The sequence below is a fragment of the Arvicola amphibius genome, chromosome 7, assembly GCF_903992535.2.
Source record: "Arvicola amphibius chromosome 7, mArvAmp1.2, whole genome shotgun sequence".
In the NCBI taxonomy this organism is placed as follows: domain Eukaryota; kingdom Metazoa; phylum Chordata; class Mammalia; order Rodentia; family Cricetidae; genus Arvicola; species Arvicola amphibius.
Genome location: NC_052053.1, coordinates 22,951,486 through 22,972,880, shown reverse-complemented (window position 1 = coordinate 22,972,880; position 21,395 = coordinate 22,951,486). Strand labels below are relative to the sequence as shown.

Genomic DNA, 21,395 nt, shown 5'->3' with positions numbered 1-21,395 from the left:
ACAGACGGTTTTAAGCCACCATGCGGCTGCGGGAACTGAACCCAGGTCCTCTGCAAGAGCAAAAGTCTCTCCATTCCCTCCTTTCTGTTTTGTAAGACAGACAGACACACTGTAGCTCAGGCTGCTTGAAACTTACTATGCAGATAAGCAAGGAAAGTGTCAAACTCATGGCAATTCTCCTGATTCAGCATCCTAAGTGCTGGGATTCCAGGTGTAATCCACTATATCTGATGGAACTCAAAGGTTTTAATAAATCATTTTATTTATGTTAAAGATACACAGTATTGTCTTTACAATAATTATCTATTTCTATAATAGTATTAAATTTTCATATTAAACTTAAAAGCCTACATTTAACTATTAACTTATTAATTATCTATACTTTAATAGTATTTTATATCCAACACACTAAAAGGGAACTCAAAGGATTCTCAAAACTAAAAGGTTTTACACTTAAGCCTTACAGTATGTAATTTCATGTGGGCTGAGGACATGTCAGAGGTGGAGCACATGTGTGAAGTCTCTGGTTCAATCTTCATGAAAACACAAAAAATGCTCTGATTTTCTAACACAAACAGTGCGGTCACACCAAAGAGTTCCACAAAGCCCGGAATGGAACATGACAAAGGTTTATTTATTTGGGGATAAACTCATAGTAAGGCTAGCAATCTGCAGTCCTCTGCGCGTGCTGGGAACTGAACCGAATCCAGCAGTAAAGAGGGTCGCACATGTTTGGCTGTTAATGTTGAGTCAGGAATCCTTCTCTTAAAGGAATTGTGTCTCTGCTTGCCTCTAGCAAGCAGAGACCACCCAAGAAAATGCTGCTACCAAGAAGCTGTGCTTAACTCTGTTCTTTTGTGTCTAAAATTCCTTCCCAAGCTCTCCCAAGTGGATGTAGTTGGCCCACGCTGGCACCAAAAGGAGAAGGACATGAGAACCTTACCAGTAGGTCACAGCCCCATGGCGATACAAAGATTAATAGAAATGGGTTAATTTAAGATGTAAGAGTTAGTTAATAGGAAGTCTGAGCCAATAAGCCAAACACTGTTGTAATTAATATAGTTTTGTATCATTATTCAGGTCTCGGAGGCCAGAAACGAAAAACCAGTCTCCATTAACAAAACAGTTTGCTTGTTTTGTTGTATTTATTATCTGCTTGACAGAAATAATTAAATTAGCCAGTCCCATATACAACAAATTGCTACCAAAATTATTACCCACTAATCTTTGCTGGAAACAATGTATCAACTTCAGGCATATTTGTTTTACTGAAAAAAAAATTAAGTAAGGATATCAATACTGTGCTGTATCTGATATCATACTGCTGTAAGAGGTCATTTTGAACATCTATAAAACCAAGTATCACTGAAGAATTATTAAGACCATTTCAAAACCCAAATGTGGTGACTCATGCCTTAAATCCCTCCTAATACTCAGAAGGCAAAGGTAGGTAGATCTTTAATATGCGTAGAATATGCTTAGGTTTACACCTAAAAACAATTTATAAATGTAGGTTTAGCTTTTCCATGACCATCTATCTACTTGTTTGTTTGTGTGTGTATTTGGATGTGGCGTCCATGAGTGTACATGCTCACGGTAGAGACTGTGATTCCTCAAACAAGCTCTACTCAGTTCAGGCAGGTCGCTCACTAGCCTGGGGGTGCCTGACCAACAGGTCCCAGATCCTCCACTTCCATGCACCCACAGCATTAGGGTTAACAGGCACACTGTGGTCATGCCTGACATTTTAGTGGGCTCTGGGGATCTAAACTCAGGTCCTACCTCACACGTCCACAGCAAGTGCTTATCGACTGCTAAACCTTACATGTCTGCAGTTCACTACCTAGAAACGGTATTTCTGAGATACACACCAACAGCAAAAGCTTGGCTGAAGCAGTAGAATCTAGAAAAATGTTCTTGAGAGCGAGAGTCTACATGCAGACTACAGTACTGAAGAAAAGCATTTTTTCAACAGTGAAATATTGGACCTGGTGAGAGGGCTCAGAAGATCTCTGAGCCCAACGACCTGAGTTCCACTGTTGAAATGGAAAGAGAAAAATCAACCTCCAAAAAGTTGTTCTTTGGCCTTCACATGTGCACTGTAGTACACACAAACTCACATTCACACACATACATCATACACACATAAAAACAAGAAAATTAGAATAGTAAAGGCAGTGTTTAGTCTAAGATGAAATTATGGAGGCCAACTTCCATCACAATTTAGAGAAAATTTTGCTATTAATATATGATGTATGGACTGAGACCATGACTACTACAGAGTTGAATGTTAGGTTATGCTTTATATGGATAAAAAAGCTATTGATGAAAAAAGCATGGATTTCATACTACAAAACACCCACAGAGGTGTTCTTACTTATGTGGTCAGTGTCTTGCACATAATCAAAATATATAAAGTACATTTTTAAGTTAAATTAACTATTTCAAATCAACTTTCATTTAAAAAAACAAAGAAAAGGACTTTAAAGTTATGGGGAGAGGCAAAAATTAAAAATACTTCAAGGGGGCTGGAGATATGGCTCAGTGGTTAAGAGCACTGATTGCTCTTCCAGAGGACCGGGGTTCAATTCCCAGCACCCACATGGCAGCTCACAACTGTCTGAAGATCCAGTTGCAGGGGATCTGACACATTCACACCAATACACATAAAATAAAGTTAAATAAACCATAAAAAAATTTAAAAAATACTTCTAGTTGCTGGGTGTGGTGATGTACACCTTTAATCCCAGCACTTGTGAGGCAGAGGCTGGAGGATCTCTGAGTTCAAGGCCAGCCTGGTCTTCAAAGTGAGTTCCAGGGCAGCCAAGGCTACACAGAGAAACCCTGTTTCAAATAAACCAAAACAAAACAACTTCTAGTTCTACTGGCACTTGCTGCCAAGGTTGGAACACTCGTTTTGATCCTTAGAATCCCCATGGTAAAAAGAGAAAACTGACTCCAGAAAACTGGCGTCTGACCTCCACACATGTTCCCTGGCAAGTATGTGCCCCCATACCATGAACAAATATAATAAAACTTTTAAAAAATTACTCCCAGTGGGGCTGGGGATAAAGCTATAATAATAAAAGTGCTTGGCTAGAATGAATGGAGACCTAAGTTCAAGTCCCAGCAACAGAATATAAAAACACAATGCAAATGTCCAAGTTCATATTTTCTGATTCTTGTTATAAAATGTATTGTGAAACTAGATGATCTCAGAGAAAATAATGAATTTGAGAAGAAATTATTCTAACTACAATGTCTATTATTATTAACTATTCTCCATGTCAAAAGAGTGAGATAGCAGTAATAAGAACAGAAAGTCATGCCGGGAAATGGAATCCAAGCACTTAGGAGAAAGAGTCAGGCTGAGCTCTGTGACTAGCCTGGTCTACAGAGTGAGTTCCAGGACAGCCAAGACTACACAAAGAAACCCTGTCCAAAAGCCAAAATAAAATAAAATAAGCCTTCACAATCAGCAAACTATCTTACTATCTTAGAGAATCTATTCACACCACATGCATCCTATCCTGTCTTACACTTGTGGCGACACTGTGTGTGCAGTATAGCCACAAATCAATTGCTAGAATATTAGTAAACTTATAAACAAATATACCTATGTTGATGATCCATACTCCAAAGCATCTTTCTAACAAGTAAGCATAATCTAGTCCAAATATGAGACTATTTTAAAAGACTTGATTCTGAAAATATTATAAGGCAAAGATGTAGCCCAGCCCAACAACATGTGAAACATGTCCAAAGATCTAGATTCAATCCCAGTGTGCACACACACAAATCAATTCCATAAATAAAAGAATTTCTGATATTTTATAAGAAATTTTTAGTGTGCATGTGCTCTAAACCACTGCACCATCTTTCCAATTCCAAATTTCTAAAATTTCACAGTGATTCAGATTTAAAGAAAACAGCACCACAAAAGAGAAATTTAGTGTAATCATCTACTCAAAAAAATATCAGAGCCAGTTCATCAAAAACAGACAAATGGGGAGAGCACCATGACTCTTTGCAGGTAAGGACATTTGTTTCAAAGCCCGGAGGCCTAAGCTTGGCCCCTGGAGCCCACTCAGAGGAAGAACTGTCCTCTGCCCTCTATGCGCACCTTGGCACATTCACCACCACACAGACACACCCCATACACATCTGCCAAAGAAAAAACTGACAAAATTACATTTAAAAAGGTGAGTTGGGAAACCCTGTCTTGAAAAACCAAAAAAAAAAAAAAAAAAAAAAAAAAAAAAAAAAGGTGAGTTGGTGGTTTTTATTCCAGTGATAAGGCTGTTTCCGCATATACTAATCATAAACATACAAGAGCACATAAACAGAATTAGGGACAAAAAACACAAAATCATTTTATAAATACAGAAAAATGCTTCAAAAAATTCCACAGCTTTTAATGATTAAAAAATAAATTAAAAAATAAATCCCTGAAAAATATAGGAATACAATCATACATCAACATCATAAAAGTCATATACACCAAACCTAGAGCCAGCACTATACTGAGTGAAGAAAACAATAGAAGTTTTTTTGGTTTTTATTTTTTTGAGATAGGGTTTCTCTGTGTGTAGCCCTGACTGTCCAGGAACTCACTCTGTGGAGTAGGCTGGCCTCGAACTCACAGAGATCCGCCTGCCTCTGCCTCCTGAGTGCTGGGCTTATAGGCGGGTGCCACTACTGCCCAGACAGAAAGCTCTTGAATTTTAGAAATAACTTCCAGGAAAATAACAGAATACAAAGTCAACATACAAAAATCAAGACCTTTTCTATATACCAATACCAAACATGCTAAAAAAGAATTCAGGAAAACAATCCTATTTACAATAGCCTCAAAAAAACGAGAAACAAATATAACCAAACAGACAAAAGACACTGAAAGAAAATGAAGAAGTCACTACAGGATGGAAGAACCTAACAATCATGTGTTGACAGAATTAATATTGCAAAAATGCCATATTATCAAAGGCGAATTAGAGAAAAAATACAATTCCCATCAAAACACTAATGACATCTCTTATGGAAATAGGAAAAAGTCATAATAATCATATGGAAATACAAAAGGTTCCAATAGCCAAAGTAACCATGAACATAAGGAATCATGCCACAGGTCTCACAGGCCTGAGTTCATAGTGCGCTACCTGCATAGCAATAACAGCAGCGTGGTACAGGCACAAAAACAGAAACACAGGCCCAGCCAAACACAACACAGGACTAAGAAATCACTCCTACAGATACAGCCATTTTCTTCACAACAGTGTTAAAAATGGAGAGCTTTAACAAATGGTGCTGGAAGCTGGGCAGTGCTGGCCACGCCTTTAATCCCAGCTCTCAAGAGGCAGGTGGCCAGCCTGGACTACAGGGCCACACCCAGAAATCCTGTCTCAGGGCAAAGGGGAGCTAGAAAAGATTGATAATCCACAAGTAAACAACTGAAATCAGGTTCCTGCCACCCTCCCTGTGCAAAAATCAACTCAAAACACAGCAACCTTAACATAAGGCCTGGAGCTTTGAAGCTACTGGAGGAAAACAGTCGCTTTATGAATGACTCCGATAGTTCTGGAAATTCTAAGAATTAGAATATGAAGATCATCAAATTAAAAACACTTCTACACAGTAAAGAAACCAATCAATAGAATAGTCAGAGACACAAAATGTAAGAAATTACTCACTTGACAGGGAATTAGTAGCCACAATACGTAAGGAATTCAAGGGAGCCCACTGCAAGAGATAGAACCCATACCTGACACCATTAAACTAAACCCCATGGTCTCAGACTCTAGGGGAGATCCTAATATTACTATCCTGATAAATGGGCACAGCAATAAACTGTCCCTAAGTTCTTTTGACCCCACATATTGTTGAGTCTCTCAACTCTCATCAGAGAAGCTGCTTTTTGCAGTAGATGGAGATCCATACAGAGTAAAAAACGTTCAGTGGGCAGAGAATGAGACTGTGGGCTGCTCAGCTACAAACAGTCTGTATCCCACACGATCCCCATAAGGTTCAGGGGTATTCTTGGAAGAGAGGACAAAAATGATGCAGGACAAAATGAGAGTGGATTCCTAGAGAAACAGATGTATAGGACTTGACAGCACAGCGGCACACGTGAATTCACAGAGACGGGCTGCAGGAACCAGACCTACACAACAAGGTTCAAGCCAACCAAAATCCCAGCATGGGCTTATCAAGTCGTCCCCTCCTTCAGGCTGAGGGGCCACTGGCAGGTAATGCCTACTTGTTAATGGGAGGGAGAGTTGCTTTTTCTGGATGATATGATCCCTAAGAGCCTACCCATGCCTGTATGAATAATCCCACACCTATATACATACAGGCAGAACTAAATAAACTCAGTTGGCATTAATTTTAAAAGAGAGAGAGACTACGTCAAGTTTGGGCTGGGGAGTGGAAGAACACAGGAGAGGAATTGGAGCAGAGGGGATGCGGGATGAATCCAAACTCATTATAAATACATTAGAATATTGAATATTTAATAGAAAAGAAAAAAGAATTACACAGAAAAAGGATAGTATAATTAACAGACAGACAAACAGGAGTTGGGGACATAGTTCAGATGGTAAAATACTGGTCCTACAAGCATAAGGACCTAAGCTCAACTCCCGAAACTATCACGAAGAGCTGGGTATGGTAGTGTGTGCCTGTAACACAGCACTGGAGAGGTGGAAGCAGGCAGATCCCTGGGATTCACTGGCTAGCCAGCCCAGACTACTTATTGAGCCACAAGTCCCAGTGGACAATGCTTGAGAAATGGCATCTGTAGCTGTCTTCTGTTCTCCACCCCATACATGCACAAAGATGTATTATTTAGTTATAAAGAACAAAGTCTGTCACAGGAAAGTGGATAGAACTGAAACCATAGTAAGTGATGTACACTATATTCTAAATGTAAAACAAGACATGAGACACAGTTGTGAATGATGCACACCTGCAGCCCCAGCACATGGAAGTCAGAGGTGCGAGGGCACGAACCAAGAGAGCATGGCCTCCACAGTGACTTCCACGCCCTTAAATGAGCCATGGGAGCAGAAGGGGGACTGTGTGTCGGAGGGAATGGGCAAGTGGAAGAGGTCAGAGGATGAGGGTAACACATGCGGTGAGATGATCAAACTGTATCATAAACATGTATGAAGGTATCATTAAACTCATCTGTTTATACAACTTACATTAATAAAAATTTTAAGTGAAAACCTGCTAATTCTGATCCAGATCTTTCTAATGGGTACACGTCACCCTGTCAATTCCATGTGTGTCTGAATGGGAATTTCCTCAGCGGATGCACTGAGTACCTGGGATTAAGTCTGCCTACCCAGCAGCATAGCTACAGTAGCCTCTTCACGTTCATTCTTTCCCAAGCTGCTCTATATTCCAAAATTTCTGCTTCCTCACCCACAGCACTCTGTGGTCCTAGCACTCCCGTGGCCACCTGAGAGGAAGGGACAGCTGAACCCTGAAGTCTGAAGGTCAGCATATGCAGCAGCAAGCAAGATGTGTCACTCAAGAGGCCATGTCAGTCAAGACATGAAGAACACGTGTGGTCATTCTCTGCCCTCCCAAATACACAAACTCAATTATTTCACAAAGGTTTCTCAGATTAAGATGAAAACTCAAACTCAAGGTACTAGAGTCATTAAACACTTCATCTAAAAAAAAAAAAAGTAAATCTCTATACTCATAAGGCTGAGGGAGAAGACTGGTAAATTTTAGACTAGCCTGAACTACCAAAAAATAAAACCTGACATTCTAGTCATTCTATTCTACATCCCATTTCATATAATATATAGAAACATCTGCATATGCTCCCAAACACTCCCGCAGTTTCCTAGTTTGGGCAAGTGTACCTCCTGCGAGGCCTTTTGGAAGGGCCAGTAAGGAGAGCTGTTGTCCCACAACCCCAAGCTCCATCTTCCCTCCCTCTAACTGACCAAGACATGTACAAGGCTTTTTCATACCTCTGTGTCTGAGTATTTGATTACTCCTCTGTTCTCAATGCTAGCTTTTAATTTTTTATTATGTTACCCATTTTATTTTGTATGCGTGTATGTATATGTACACATGTACATAGACAGAGGTCAAAGGGACAACTTTAGATTCAGTTCTGGGGATAAAATTCAGGTCATCAGGTTTTGTGACAGGCACTTTTCTCCCTGGCCCTTGTGTTCTCTACTTGTAATGAGATTCTGTTTTTATTGAGACCCCATGCAGATGTTACTGAAAGTAAGGACTATATTTTACCACCTTTTGTCCTTATATGTAGCTATGATGGGATGCTCAGCTGGTCTGCCTAAAAGAAAAAGAAATGACCAGATGACCAGGAGGTGGTGGTGCATTCCTTTAATCCCTGCACTCAGGAGGCAGAGGCAGGCGGATCTCTGTGATTTCAAGGCCAGCCTGATCTACAGAGTGAGTTCTAGGACACCCAAGGCTACAGAGAAACCCCGTCTCAAAAAGCCAGAGAGAGAGAGAGAGAGAGAGAGAGAGAGAGAGAGAGAGAGAGAGAGGTTTCTCAAGTTAGTGCTACCCAACTCCCTTGGGATGTCAGCGTGTCACCAAGGGAAGGAAAGGGTCTTGAGTCGCCGTTCTTCACTATGCTCACTGTTGAACAGGTATAAGCAGCAGAGGAAAAAGGAAAAAAGGAAAAAACTCACAAAAGCAGAGAACAGAAGAAAAGGGAGGGAACTCTGTTAATCACAAAAAAGCCAGAAAGCCTCGAAGCAGAAAAGGCTGCAGACGTTCAATGGTTTTTAACCTGGCCTGCAAGTCAAGCCTATGGCTGAAGAGCCTGACTCATTAACCCACTTTCTTCAAAGAAAGTCAGTCAACTTTGAAAGCAATGGAGGAAGGGAAAGTCCGGGTAATATCATCTTTCTGGTGGAAAGGTTTAAAGTTGAGATGATCTCCAAATAAGTTACAGAACTATGCCCAGGTTCCCAGCAGGATAGCTTTAATGGGCTTACTTAACAGAGGCTCAGTCCCTACTGTCTTCCTTTTGTTGCATCCTTTCATTGATTTTTCTTGACTAATTCAGTCCTACCTAACCAAAGAGACTTTTAAAATTATCCCAGCCAGAAGCCACCTCTCTCCTATTCGGATTTAATGTGTGGAAGCAGTGGTGCTGCACCCTCTAGCCCCAGCACTCGGGGGAGGCAGAGGCAGGGAGATCTCTGAGTGTGAGGACAACCTGGTCTACATAGTGAGTTCTAGGACCACGAGGGCTGCACAGAGAACCCTAATCTTCAAAACCAAAAAACCAAACATCAAAAAGAAACTATTGTGTGTATGAATGCAGACAATGGGTGTCACTGCATCTATGTGAGGTCAGAAAGCAACGTGGAGGAGGTGGTTTGGTGGTCCCTTCCGACCACCTTGCTTCTGAGGCTGTTTTTGTCACTGAGCTACGTGAGCAATGCTCTGGTCTCCCTGTCCTGTCTTGCTGTAGGGTACTGGATTACATGCCTGCTGTATCGTTCTTTCTACATGGTACAAATCAGAGTTCAGTCCCCACTCAGATGGCCAGACATGCACAGCAGCACTTCCAGTCCACTGGCTTCTACTTCAAATTTACAGTACGTTTTCATCCACAGCTTTCTCCAAATGCATGTTTAGTCAAAGTGTGCAAAATAAACTTGGAGAATTAGAGCCACTGGCTCTTCCTTCTATAATTACTATAACAATAAAAGTGTATCTAAAATTTCTCTTGTGGTTGATGTTGAATTTAATCTTTTTCAAACAAATGCTAAATTTTATGTTTTACTGATTTACCTCATGCTTCTTCCTCTTCTCTCCATACAACTACCGGTGTGATAAAATCTGGAGGACAAAATACCAATCCTTCGATTTCACTGCAAACCTCAGGGTAACTATCCATCTTAATCTCTTTTGGTTGCTGTTGCTGCTTTGTTTTTCAACACAGGTTTCTCTGTGTGGCCCTGGCTGTCCTGGAACTCACTCTGTAGACCAGGCTGACTGAGAGTCAAAGGTCACCTGCCTCTGCTTCATTCCTGGGGTTAGAGGCGCTCGTGACCACTACCAGGCTCTCACGCTCTCCATTTATCTTAAGAAACAGAGAAAGCCAGGTTTACTGAGCCTTTACTTCACCTGTGGCCCTGGCTTCACTCCCCAGGGCAAAACAAAATCATTTTATTTCCTTTGTTTATTCATTGATGAAACTCTATGGAGCAGAGAAATATCTGGAAGAACAACTGTCCAAAAGGTAAGAAAGGACACAGAATAATCCACAAAATGAGTAATCTAAGTAATGGCAATTTAACTGCATTGGGATCCTATGCAACTCACAACTAAAAGTATCACTTTGTCCTTTAATAACCTTGGAAGAAAGGACACCTTGATATCACTAGATTGAACCTGGCCATATATTCTGTTATATTACCAACATATCCAGTCACTTGAGCAGCTAAGAGAGTAAAATGCACTCTTAGGACTGTTTCTCAACCTTGATGTGTGAGAGCTATCTCATCATTCCAGCATGGGGACAAACACATGCACAAGTGTACACTATGTTATGTGGAAAGATCAGATACCAGCATCATCATGAATCCCTCATGTATGCACTTATTTTAACATAGACAAAGGAATGCGCTCCTCCCTGTCATTCATAAAAGGATATATAAAACAGCATTTCACAGTTTTCTCCAATTCTTATTGGAAGCTTGGAATATTGAGGTTGTTTTCTTTTCTCTGCTTATAGATGGGACTGACAACATGCAGGAAGCTATTACAGTTGGATTAACAGGTACCAATTAAAATTTGTAAGTGACCCTCATAGCAGAAGAGACTACTTATTCGAGTCCTTCCTGGAGTACTGGAATAGCTATATAGCTTTCACATTATTCTAATCCAGGGAATACTGTCAACTGTCTAGCTAGATTTTACACAACCCATAACTAAAGTACCACTTCTTTTCTACATAAGACATTATATTACAAATTAATTAATCTATTGTTTCTCAAACTATATGTAACTGGTAAAATGAGTAATGAAATTCTCAAATAAAATCAACTCAGTTATTTATCTAGACAAAATTATAAAATCTTACTGTCCAAAAACTATAATAGTTGTAAAATTTAGGTTTTGATAGGTGGCTGGCTGGGTTTAAGTTAAGATTAAATATTTTGCCTATAAGATACAACCTTTTATACTTGTTTCATTCTAAGGTCCTTCGTTTTATTCAAAAATCCAACTTAAGTTGATTATTTAAAATTGAAGCTGTTCTGTGTTGCAAACACAGCTAAAATGAAGTGCTTCTATAGCAGCAGTGACTAGATTTTAAATGCAGGTAGATCAATAAAAAAAAAAAAAACACCAAGCACAGGCTCCATGTGAGTGGAATGGTTTATAATAGCTTGCAAATGACTATGTGCTTGCTGTAACCAGCTGTTCTTAAATTATGAATATGCAACCAAGTCATGTTAAAGCCAAATCCCAGCACTATTTCTACAGAGAAATCCCAGTAGTTTTGCTTGTTCTCCATGTTAGCTCTGTTAAGGATACAAATAGCAGTAAGCTTCCGAACAAATAGAACCAAACTATTGGCATTTCATGCACTGGGTCCATTATCACAGCAGGGAATGTCAATCATTGGTACATTCCTATAACAGCTCACGCAATATGACAAAGATCTTGCAGGGGGAAAAAATCAAAATCTCTGCAGCATACTCCAAAGTCCTCTGACAACCTAATGCTTTTTCTCACTACAGCCAATCAGATAGGCCGACCTGATCCACTAGAAGACTTGCACTAAGCTTGAAACATTTAAAAACATCAATCATAAAAACAAAGACAGGACATTGAATTATACAGTATTAACCTCCAGGGTTTGCATACAAAGACCTTAGATTTATTTATGTCCCAGTGAGTTAAGAGCTTCAGCACACCGTTCTTTACACCAAGCTGACTGCCAATTTGATGAACCTCTCTGCCCTCAGCAGGAGTGCACGGTCTTTGATTAATGAGTGCATGTTTGTAGAAAAGTGTTAAGAGGAAAAAACAGAAAGAGGAAAAAAATACGCAATTATGTGGACATATAGGTAGGTACAGGGCAGAAACTATCTTCAAACCATATGTATCTCTTTCTTATATTATACACAAAATTAGTAAGGGTTCATATCGACACATTGCCTTCATTGTTATTATCACTGCCCAGGCAATTTTTATTTGAATGAAAATCATTCAGAGGCCAAATTACATGCCACATTTTATATAAGAACTATTTTTAAAACTTTATTTCCAAAATTATATAATAAAAACAAAATATGTGCAGAAACCTATTTGACCTCATACTCTCATAAAAGCATATTAATTTTAAAAACTGGCTGCTTAACTGACAACCGAAAACTCCACAATGAATAGCATGTTATAAGTTTAAGTTATCTGGACCATTAAGTATTTTACATTCAAACTCTGAGTTGTCACAAATCAAACACTCAGGGCAGATTTAAAAATCATATAAATTCAGATGTTTCCAATATTTTATAACTGTTTTTGTAAGTGAAATAAATATATTTATTAACCATTGTTTTTTTTTCTTTATTTTGGTTTTTCAAAACAGGGTTTCTCTGTGTAGCCCTGGTTTCTGGCTGTCTCGGACTCGCTCTGCCTCCAGAGCGCTGGGATGAAAATGCGCAGCAGCACACTCAGCCATAGTTTCAAGGTAGCATGGGCAACGGACTGGTCCAGCACTGTCGTCCCTTAACAACAATATGCTCAACACTCTACTGATAGCAGGATACCTGCTAGAACTACAATATTACCTCTATCATTGAGCTTAACTTTTATGTTTCTTTAAAATGAATAGTTTGTGTTTAATAAACAACTCGACTTCCCATAAATTGCCTTGTGAGACTATCTGCCTTGACACAAATACATGCAAGTTAAGTAATTATGTTCCCTCAAAGGCAAGCCACAGAACTGCAGACATGTCTCAGCAATTCAGAGGACCTGATTTCAGTTTCCAGCACCCACGAAGTGGCTCACAAAAGCCTCCAGCTCCAGGACATTTACTTACTCCTCCAGCTTCTGGGGGCATCTGTCCTCATCTGCACAAAATCTGCCCATCTCTCACACACACACACACACACACACACACACACACACACAATTTAAAATAATACACACAAATCCTTTTTAAAATAAGTCCCACACAGTCTAAGGCAGTGGAATGATTCTCTTTTTAAGGAACTTTATGGCTACAACACAAAAAGGCTCAAATGTCACATCGCCTCAATACCAACTCTAGTTTTAGTGACTTCCTGAAAACCAAAGACTCCATCAACTTACGATTTCAGGAAATAATCCCGGAATCATTAAGGTGTATTATACAAGTTGAAAGTTTGCTCATCTAATTATATAGGAAGTCACACTGGGCGGTGGTGGCGCCCGCCTTTAATCTCAGCAGAAGCAGGCAGATCTCTGTGAGTTCGAGGCCAGCCTGGTTTACAGAGCAAGTTCCAGGACTGGCTCCAAAGCAACACAGAGAAACCCTGTCTTGAAAAACCAAAAACCAAAAACCAAAAACCAAAAAAAAAAAAAAAAAAAAAAAAAAAAAAAAACCCTAAAATTATACAGGAAGTCTTTTTCAACAGGATTTACTTCAGCAAATTATATATTCCAATGACCAGTTTTACATTTTATGTGTCTATTTTTTAAAGTAAGCTATGTTCTTTTAAGAGTTATTAAATTTGTATTCTACTTTAAGATCTAAAACTTTGAAAAAATAAATAAATGTTGAGACAAAATAATAAAATATACTGTATTCTGGCACCATACCATCCTAAAGTTTTGTTTTGCTTCCAGTTTTCTTACAGTATACTTCTGTCTACTGAGACCAGTAGTCTTACTCCTTCCCATTTCCCCTCCTACCAACAAAACAACGTAAATAATTAGAGAAAGTACAAAGCTCTGGCACCAACAGGACAGTGACATGGCTGGAACCCTAAGTTAGTGAGAACTGAAGCTACAGGCAGAAATGACACCAGCCTGGCAAGAGCTACAGGCAGAACTTCGCCTCTTGAAACAACAATGCTCTTTCTACAATAAAAACATGATTTTAGTTTAAGAAAATCATTAAATAACTACTAGGAGAATAATTTAGAACAGTCTTATGAATTTTTAAACAGCATTTGGCCTCAGAAAATGACAAGCAAAATGGTATATCTGCCAATAATTATTTCTTTTCTGATCATTTCCCACAGTAAAAGTTTAAAAAAACATTATGCCAAATGAGCCAATATTTATTAAATAAACCACAATATTTTAAGACTTTATTACTCAAAATATTTAATTTTATGTAATTAAAAAAACCTCCTAAAATACTTACTAGACAATTTGATGAATCCCTCAGGAAATGAAGTATATTAAAAAAAAAAATCACTGAACCCTGATTACATAATTGTTTACAGAGGTTAACACACCCTATGATTTTGTTTGCAATATGCCATGTTTCTGGTTTTAGTAGTTTTCTAAGGAAGACCAGCTCAAACACTAAGAAATCCTTTCTCTTGTAAAAACTTTAAACCTGAGTAAGGAAGGTCTAATGCCCTACCCTCCACTAATTCAAGGAGATAAGACAGGAACCTTGAACCTCAGTGCAACTGTGGTATCCCCACATCTTGTATAGTAACACAAAGTAGCAACAAAGACATTAACAATTGCAGTTCAAGCTGGGACTGACTCTTCTGTTTCAATTCAATGACACCACTAATGGCTTCTTAGCAGCTCCATGAAATCAACCAGCTGTCAAGTTGATGCATCAGAAGGAGCAGCTATGCACTCCCATAAGAAAAAGCAACACATCAGGATGTTTGGCAAAACATCTGCTCCTTTACACTGCAATTCTATAATAAACATGCAAACAAAGAAATGGGAGAAAGGGCAGCAGACTACGAACCCCAAGCTTCTCATTACAGCTGATATGCATTTTAAGCAAGTGGTTTATATAAACTAAAAACAAATTTCTGCGAAGTCCAATACTTTTTAAGATAGTCTATTTTTTTGAAAAAGCAAATACACTTACATTCTTCCGAAAGACCAGAATTACACAAAATATTTACATTTATAAATTAACAGTAAACTATATTATAGTAAACTGACTATAATCAAGTCAGTATCACAGTATTCTGTACAAAATTCAAATATTAAAACTAAATATATTCTTTCACTCCATACTATCTAGTAAATGAGGCCAAACAGTATTGTAGTCAATGCATTTCACAAGACTGAGCTAAAATCCCATTCTCACAGGCATAGAGTAAGTACACAGGTTAACATAGTCAATGTACTAGTTTAACCAACCCAAAACAGTACAGCTACACTATCTACATTTAAAAATATGTACCCAATCCTATTTCTCTGAAAACCATTCAATGAACATATTAAGTTCTTATATCCTGTTTTAAAGCATACAATCTGATATCCTTTAAAAAAAATTCTATCACCATAACTTAAAAAAATTTACATTTCAAGATCTGCTTTAAATATTTGTAAAATCTTACTCTTCTACTGGAACATACAAATGCAATAATGTCATCTAAATTATTGATTGTGCAGCAGTGTTTACAATAGGTGTGAGACAGCAATGTACTTAACTACCATTTTCTTAAACTGCTTATCCTCTGTTGCTTCCATTTATAATCTGCCAAATCTTCAGTCCTTTGTTGCATGTATAATTTAGAACCATCTGTCCTGTGTGCTTTTAATTATTTCAACATTTCCACCTACCTACAATTCACTAAATAGCAGACGTTCAATTCAGTCAAGATTTCTATGTAGCATTTTACATACAGGAAATTCCTAGATAAATAGCAGAAAACAGTAAAGAATATTGCTACAGAAATTTAAAGCAAGCCAATTACAATGTAAGTTTTCATACACTAGAAAATCCTCTTAATGTATTTAGAATTTTTTCTATTAGCTTTTTAAAAGTTTATTGTCGTCAATGTTTTTCTCCAACCCAGAAGACAAAGGGAATGCAAATTAAATACAGACAGTTTCTCGTCCTTGTTAGAAGAGATGTAAATATGCTGACTGAAAACGACTACTGGAGACAGAATTACACTTTCCCATTCAATTTGCTGTGCCTATTTATATACTCGGCAGTGAGTTTATCATTAAGTATGGTCATGTGATCAGTTCAACTTTCCTTGTATGGTGAAAACAATGATAGACAAACAAATTTTAATAGTACTTTTTATCATTATTCTTATGATAGTTGATAAAGTTTCAACAAAAAAATTTAAATTATCTTCTTTTAAGGTTAATTCTGCCTTTCATATATTAAACTACTTTTTTGCCAAACTTTTGACTTTAATATTTAATATTTAATATAAAATGTAAAAGTTTCAAGAATCTCATGATATTCTGAATTAGCTTTTTTAAATATAAAAAACACGAAAAGACTAGACCACAATCACAAAAGGGAAGGTACATAACCCAAGTGATGTAAATATTAACTGAGCTAAATTTGCCAGATCTATGAAACCACATAAATAAGGAAATATACTGTTACAAATATATTTGAAAATTTAAAAAATAAAAACTGCATGGACAAAACTAGGTGAATACTAAGTGATACAATAAAAGTTTCGATCATTTTTTAAAAATAATCTTCCACTTGCTACCAAACATTAAGTGTGCGTGTTTTGGTGTTTGTTCTGAATGCAAAAGAAAAAAAATAAACCCACAACTTATCAGTAGGCTCTAACTTAAATGATTTCATAAAACGTGAATATTTTGGGGGGAAAAAACAAAACATACACACACTTTGGGGAAATTTTCTTGATAAAAGTTTATATGACGTCACATGGCCCCCTGAACCGTTCCTAAACTTTGAGCCTTATCCAGACACACTTTTTGCATTTCTATGGCTTTTTTCTCTTCCTGAAAATTAAGAGAGAGACACACAGACTTGGGAATAAAAATTGCCCAAGATGGCGAAACGCTTGTTGTTTAGAGGGCAGGGGGAAAAATGGAGGATATTGTAATATACACAAAGGGATAAATTTCAACAACTCGGCCACGGACTGCAGCTGCTTCTCTCTTTACAAGGAAACAACACACAAAAGATAAATACTGAGGAGAGGGGTAGAGGTACCAGCCCCCACCCACAGGGCCGGCTCCCAGTCTCCGCACACTTCCTAGCCTTTCCAGATCCCAGTTCTGGGGTTCGCGGAACTACTTTAGGGGAGGGGAGCGGGGCGTCGCGGGGGAGGGCGCGGAGACCGAGGGCAGGGAGCCCAGCCCGCCGCGGCGGGACCTGCTGGCCAGGCCGCCGGGGACCCGGGAAGGGGAGCCCGCTCGACCCCCATGCCAGGTCCCCGCCGCCCGGGGCCGCAGCCCCACCCCCACCCGGCTCCGGAGACCAGGCGGCCTGGCGCGGGTCGGCGGCGCGGACGCGAGGCTGCGGGCCGGGGGCGGAGGCGGGCAGGCCGGGGCCTCGCCAACTGCCCCGCGGGGCGCCGCAGCGGGCCGGGCAGGAGGACGCCTCGAGGCCGCCGGCGAGGGCGGCCGGCACAATGGAGGGACAGGCCCGGCTGCCCGGTCCCGCGCCCGCACTCCCAGCAAAGTTTCCGTTCCGCCGAGCCCGCACCCCCACCCCGCCCGGGACCAGGTCCCTGCGCCCTCCGCCCAGAACTCTACTCGGGACCCCAGAGCCACCGCGGCGTCGCAGCCCGCACAACAAAGAGACACACCGGGCGGCGCGGGTAAACAGCGGCGGGCGCTTCGGGAGGGCTCCAGCCCGCAGCCGCCGCTCTCCGCCCGGATCCCACCTCTCCCGCACCCCCGCACCCCGGCTCCCAAACTCACCTTCACTTTCGAACGGAGTTGCGCGGTGGAAGGGATTTTCGCCCTTCTCGGGTGCAGGTTAAGCTTTTCGGAATCCCCACCGACTCCTTATTTCTCTTATAATTTCTGCGAGAAAGTCTAGGGAGTTGGAGTGGAGGTGAGATCCGTGATCGCGAAAGCCCGACTCCCTCCGGCCCCGTCTTCCGCCGCTCTCTCTCTGATTAGTTCCTATCCAGCAGCAGATTGAAGCAGGAGATGATTCTTCTCAAGGTTTGTTCAGCAGCTTCACTTCTAGGCGAAGGCTTCATGAACCAAGTGACGTCAACCAACAAGGCTTCTCTCTCTCTCCTCTCTCTAACAATGAAAGTTGCTGTTAACAAGGGAAAAAAGAGCGAGAGAATTGTTTATACCATTTCAGTTCCAATAATAAATGACCTATCAGCTCTAAAAGGAGCCAAGGGAGGGGGCTGCCTCTTCATTCCAAGAATACTGTATCTTTGAGTTTGTACCGCTCCTCGTCCCAGGAAAAAGTTAGAAACTTAAATGTTTTGTTTTGCTTTTTAGAGGGGGGGAAACAACTGAATATTTAATTTCTTAAAAACGTAAACGTACTATTAGGGAACATAGATTAGCCATCTCCACCAACTTTTTACGTTTGTAAACTAGAAATCGCGTTGGAGTCTACAAGCTAAATTAATGTGCCAAGAATTTGTGCATGCTAGGACTCAAAGAGCAGGGCGCAAGGCGATCTCAAGGTAAACTACTACTGCTTTTCCTTGGACGAACTAAACTGGTTGCAGTGTCATGGTTTGAGTCAAAATAATATTAAATTAAAAGTTGTTTAAACAGTAAGTCTTTTTGCAGTTACTGGTATAAATTGTAAGCCGTAATCTCAATTTTTTTCTAGTTTCGGTTAGAAAAAAAAAAAAAACGAGTTTAAGTGTAAAGACTAAACAATTGAAAAGACCGGTTGCCCTAAATTATCAACTAACCAGGCTGTGTACTATCTGATCCCCAGAATGTCAGCCAGCTGACTCAGTTTTTAGCCTTCCACTTCCCAAGTCCCTTCCACCAATCAAGTTAAACCAAAGGTAAAGTGCAGTCTGTTCCCTTCAACAGTGTACGGCAGCCTCCTAAAAGCGATTTTAAAATAGAAAAACCCATAACCATGGTACATTTTATTACCCAGAAGGAAAAGTAATTTTTAAAAAATATTTATTTAAGGTGTTTTTCCCCCTTAAGAACACAATAAAATCTTGAAGTTTATAAAATTATAAATTAGGTGATTTGGTTTTCAGGATAAAGACCAAGTAAAAATTTAGTTATTGGAGAATAATTTAACCATATATTATTTTATGCATACATATGTGGCTAGATGTATCTTAAAAGACGCTATTGTTTTATGTTTCCTCCTCAACCACTGGCTGTGATTTTAATTGTGCTGGAGGATCTTCATTAGTATTAACACATGGGGAGATTTCACAAAGCTGCTTCATTAGGAAGAAAAAAAGCTGGCAGACTAGGTCTTTCTGCACGCACTGAGAATGTCAGCCTTACCTCGGTCATTTGTAACATAATAAGCGCAAGTACAATGATTGCAGGCAGGAGCCTGGGGGAGGGGCAGAGATACTGCCTGTCTAATAGGGGCATCTGAAAAGACGCTGCTCATTACATAGTAATGTATGCTAAAAATTAGTGAAGATGATGTCTCGGGAGACTGATGCTAAATAAATTAATGTGCTGATATGTTTTTAATTATTATTTTTGTAGTAGTTTATTTCAATCTGAGGATTCACATTGAGCAGCAAAGCTGTGCTAGCACTTATTGATTTTTTTCCCTGCCACATTCCCGGAATACAGATTTTAATCATTTCACTACACCACACTCAGTAATTTCATTAAAAACTGGAATCTTCCATCCCCAGAAAAGCATTTAATTTCAGTGACATACAATTTCTCTTTTAGCAGAAAACTGTCTCTATAGGAAAAGCTGGCCTATGGTTCAAATGCATAATTTAATCCTGAGTTTTCCATGCTCTGCATTCCTTTCAAACTATAATTTTAGTAACTACCTAATAACTGTAATAAAGACAATAATTTCCTTACAATATATTATTAAGTCATATTTAATTAGCTCAGATGCCAAGCGTTATACATGTATGACTAGGTCAACAATCCCACCATCTCAAAATTTACTTATAATGTGCATAGGAAAAATAGATTAAAATATAAGTATGACTGTTAGCAAGTAGATTATGATCCTAAATCACATTCAAAAAAGTTCTTGTATTATTCTATAATGGTGGTCATTACTTAAATGGAATTTAGCAATATTTCTATACATAAAGTTCAGTATTTCTCTTTTAGTATATGTTACTGACACTTTGCCTGGTTAATATTAGCTTAGGAGAATAAGGGGCTGACTGCAGGTTGTCTTGATTTTCTGAGCTGTCTTGAGATGCAATTCGCTTTAAATTAAGATGAGTGGTGCACCATAACTTGTACAACCCAGAACGCTATTTTGCTTAGAGTAAAGTTTGGTCTATAAATGCTAAGTTGGTCCCTAAATAATGGGTTTCATGAGGATAGGCAATTCACATTGTTTGACTTTTGGGGAGGAAAAACATGGAGGAAAATGATATTAACTTATAATAAATTTTGGGAACATACTTAATAAAGAAATATATATATGCATATATATATATAATTGGTAACTACAAAAAATATCATTCCTTTGAGTGGTTATAGAACCAGAGTTCAAATTGTCTTAAGAGTATGTTCATGCAATTTAAATTGAAGTCACCAACTCGTCTCTGGTTGTGACTTATAGCAAAATGGGCATGACCGTCCTGAGGAGGTTTGAACACAAGAAGAAAGTGGTTACGGTGAAGAATTTTATTTCACTGTCATTTCAGAACATTTGGGGCGTCGGTGGCGCATGCCTTTAATCCCAGCCCTTGGGAGGCAGAGGCAGGTGGATCCCTGTGAGTTCCAGGCCAGCCTGGTCTACAAGAGCTAGCTAGTTCCAGGACAAGCACCAAAACTACCCTGTCTCAAAATACCAAAAAAGAACATCTGAAAACTTATCAAGAGTTTCTTGTCTAATCTGGAAAATACTTTTATGGCATTCTCAAAGACAAATCAATAGTTGACACCTAAATTTATAAACTAATTTCAATATTTTTATATCAATCTTTTTTATATTAAAATACAGCTTATTTTTGGTCATTGAAATGAAATCAGCTATCCCATATAACCTATGTATATATTTTTTGTTTTGTTGAGACCAGGGTGCCCTGGAACTCACAGAAATCCACCTGCCTCTGAACAATTTAGCCTCTGTTTTTAAACTGATATTATAGTAATGATGCATTAGTAATCACCCCTCCCCCCAAGCAGGATTTCTCAGCTATGGAGCCAGTCTGGAACTCACTCTCTGTAGACAAGGTTGTCCTCGAACTCACGGAGATCTGCCTGCCTCTGCCTCCCAAGTGCTGGGATTAAAGGCGTGTACCACCACTGCCCAGCTGTATTAAGATATCTTACTCCAAGTACTTGAC

General features: G+C 39.3%; 1 protein-coding gene across 14 annotated transcripts in view; it reads right to left on the bottom strand.

Annotated features, from left to right (window-relative positions):
* The window catches only part of Baz2b (bromodomain adjacent to zinc finger domain 2B), a 285,451-nt gene that overhangs the window by 185,581 nt on the left and 78,475 nt on the right, over window positions 1-21,395 (bottom strand). For all 14 annotated transcript variants that reach the window (XM_038336361.1, XM_038336370.1, XM_038336366.2 and 11 more), the window contains one exon: window positions 17,857-18,205. The gene's annotated coding sequence lies outside the window, so the exon portion shown is untranslated. The remainder of the gene's footprint in view (window positions 1-17,856; window positions 18,206-21,395) is intronic.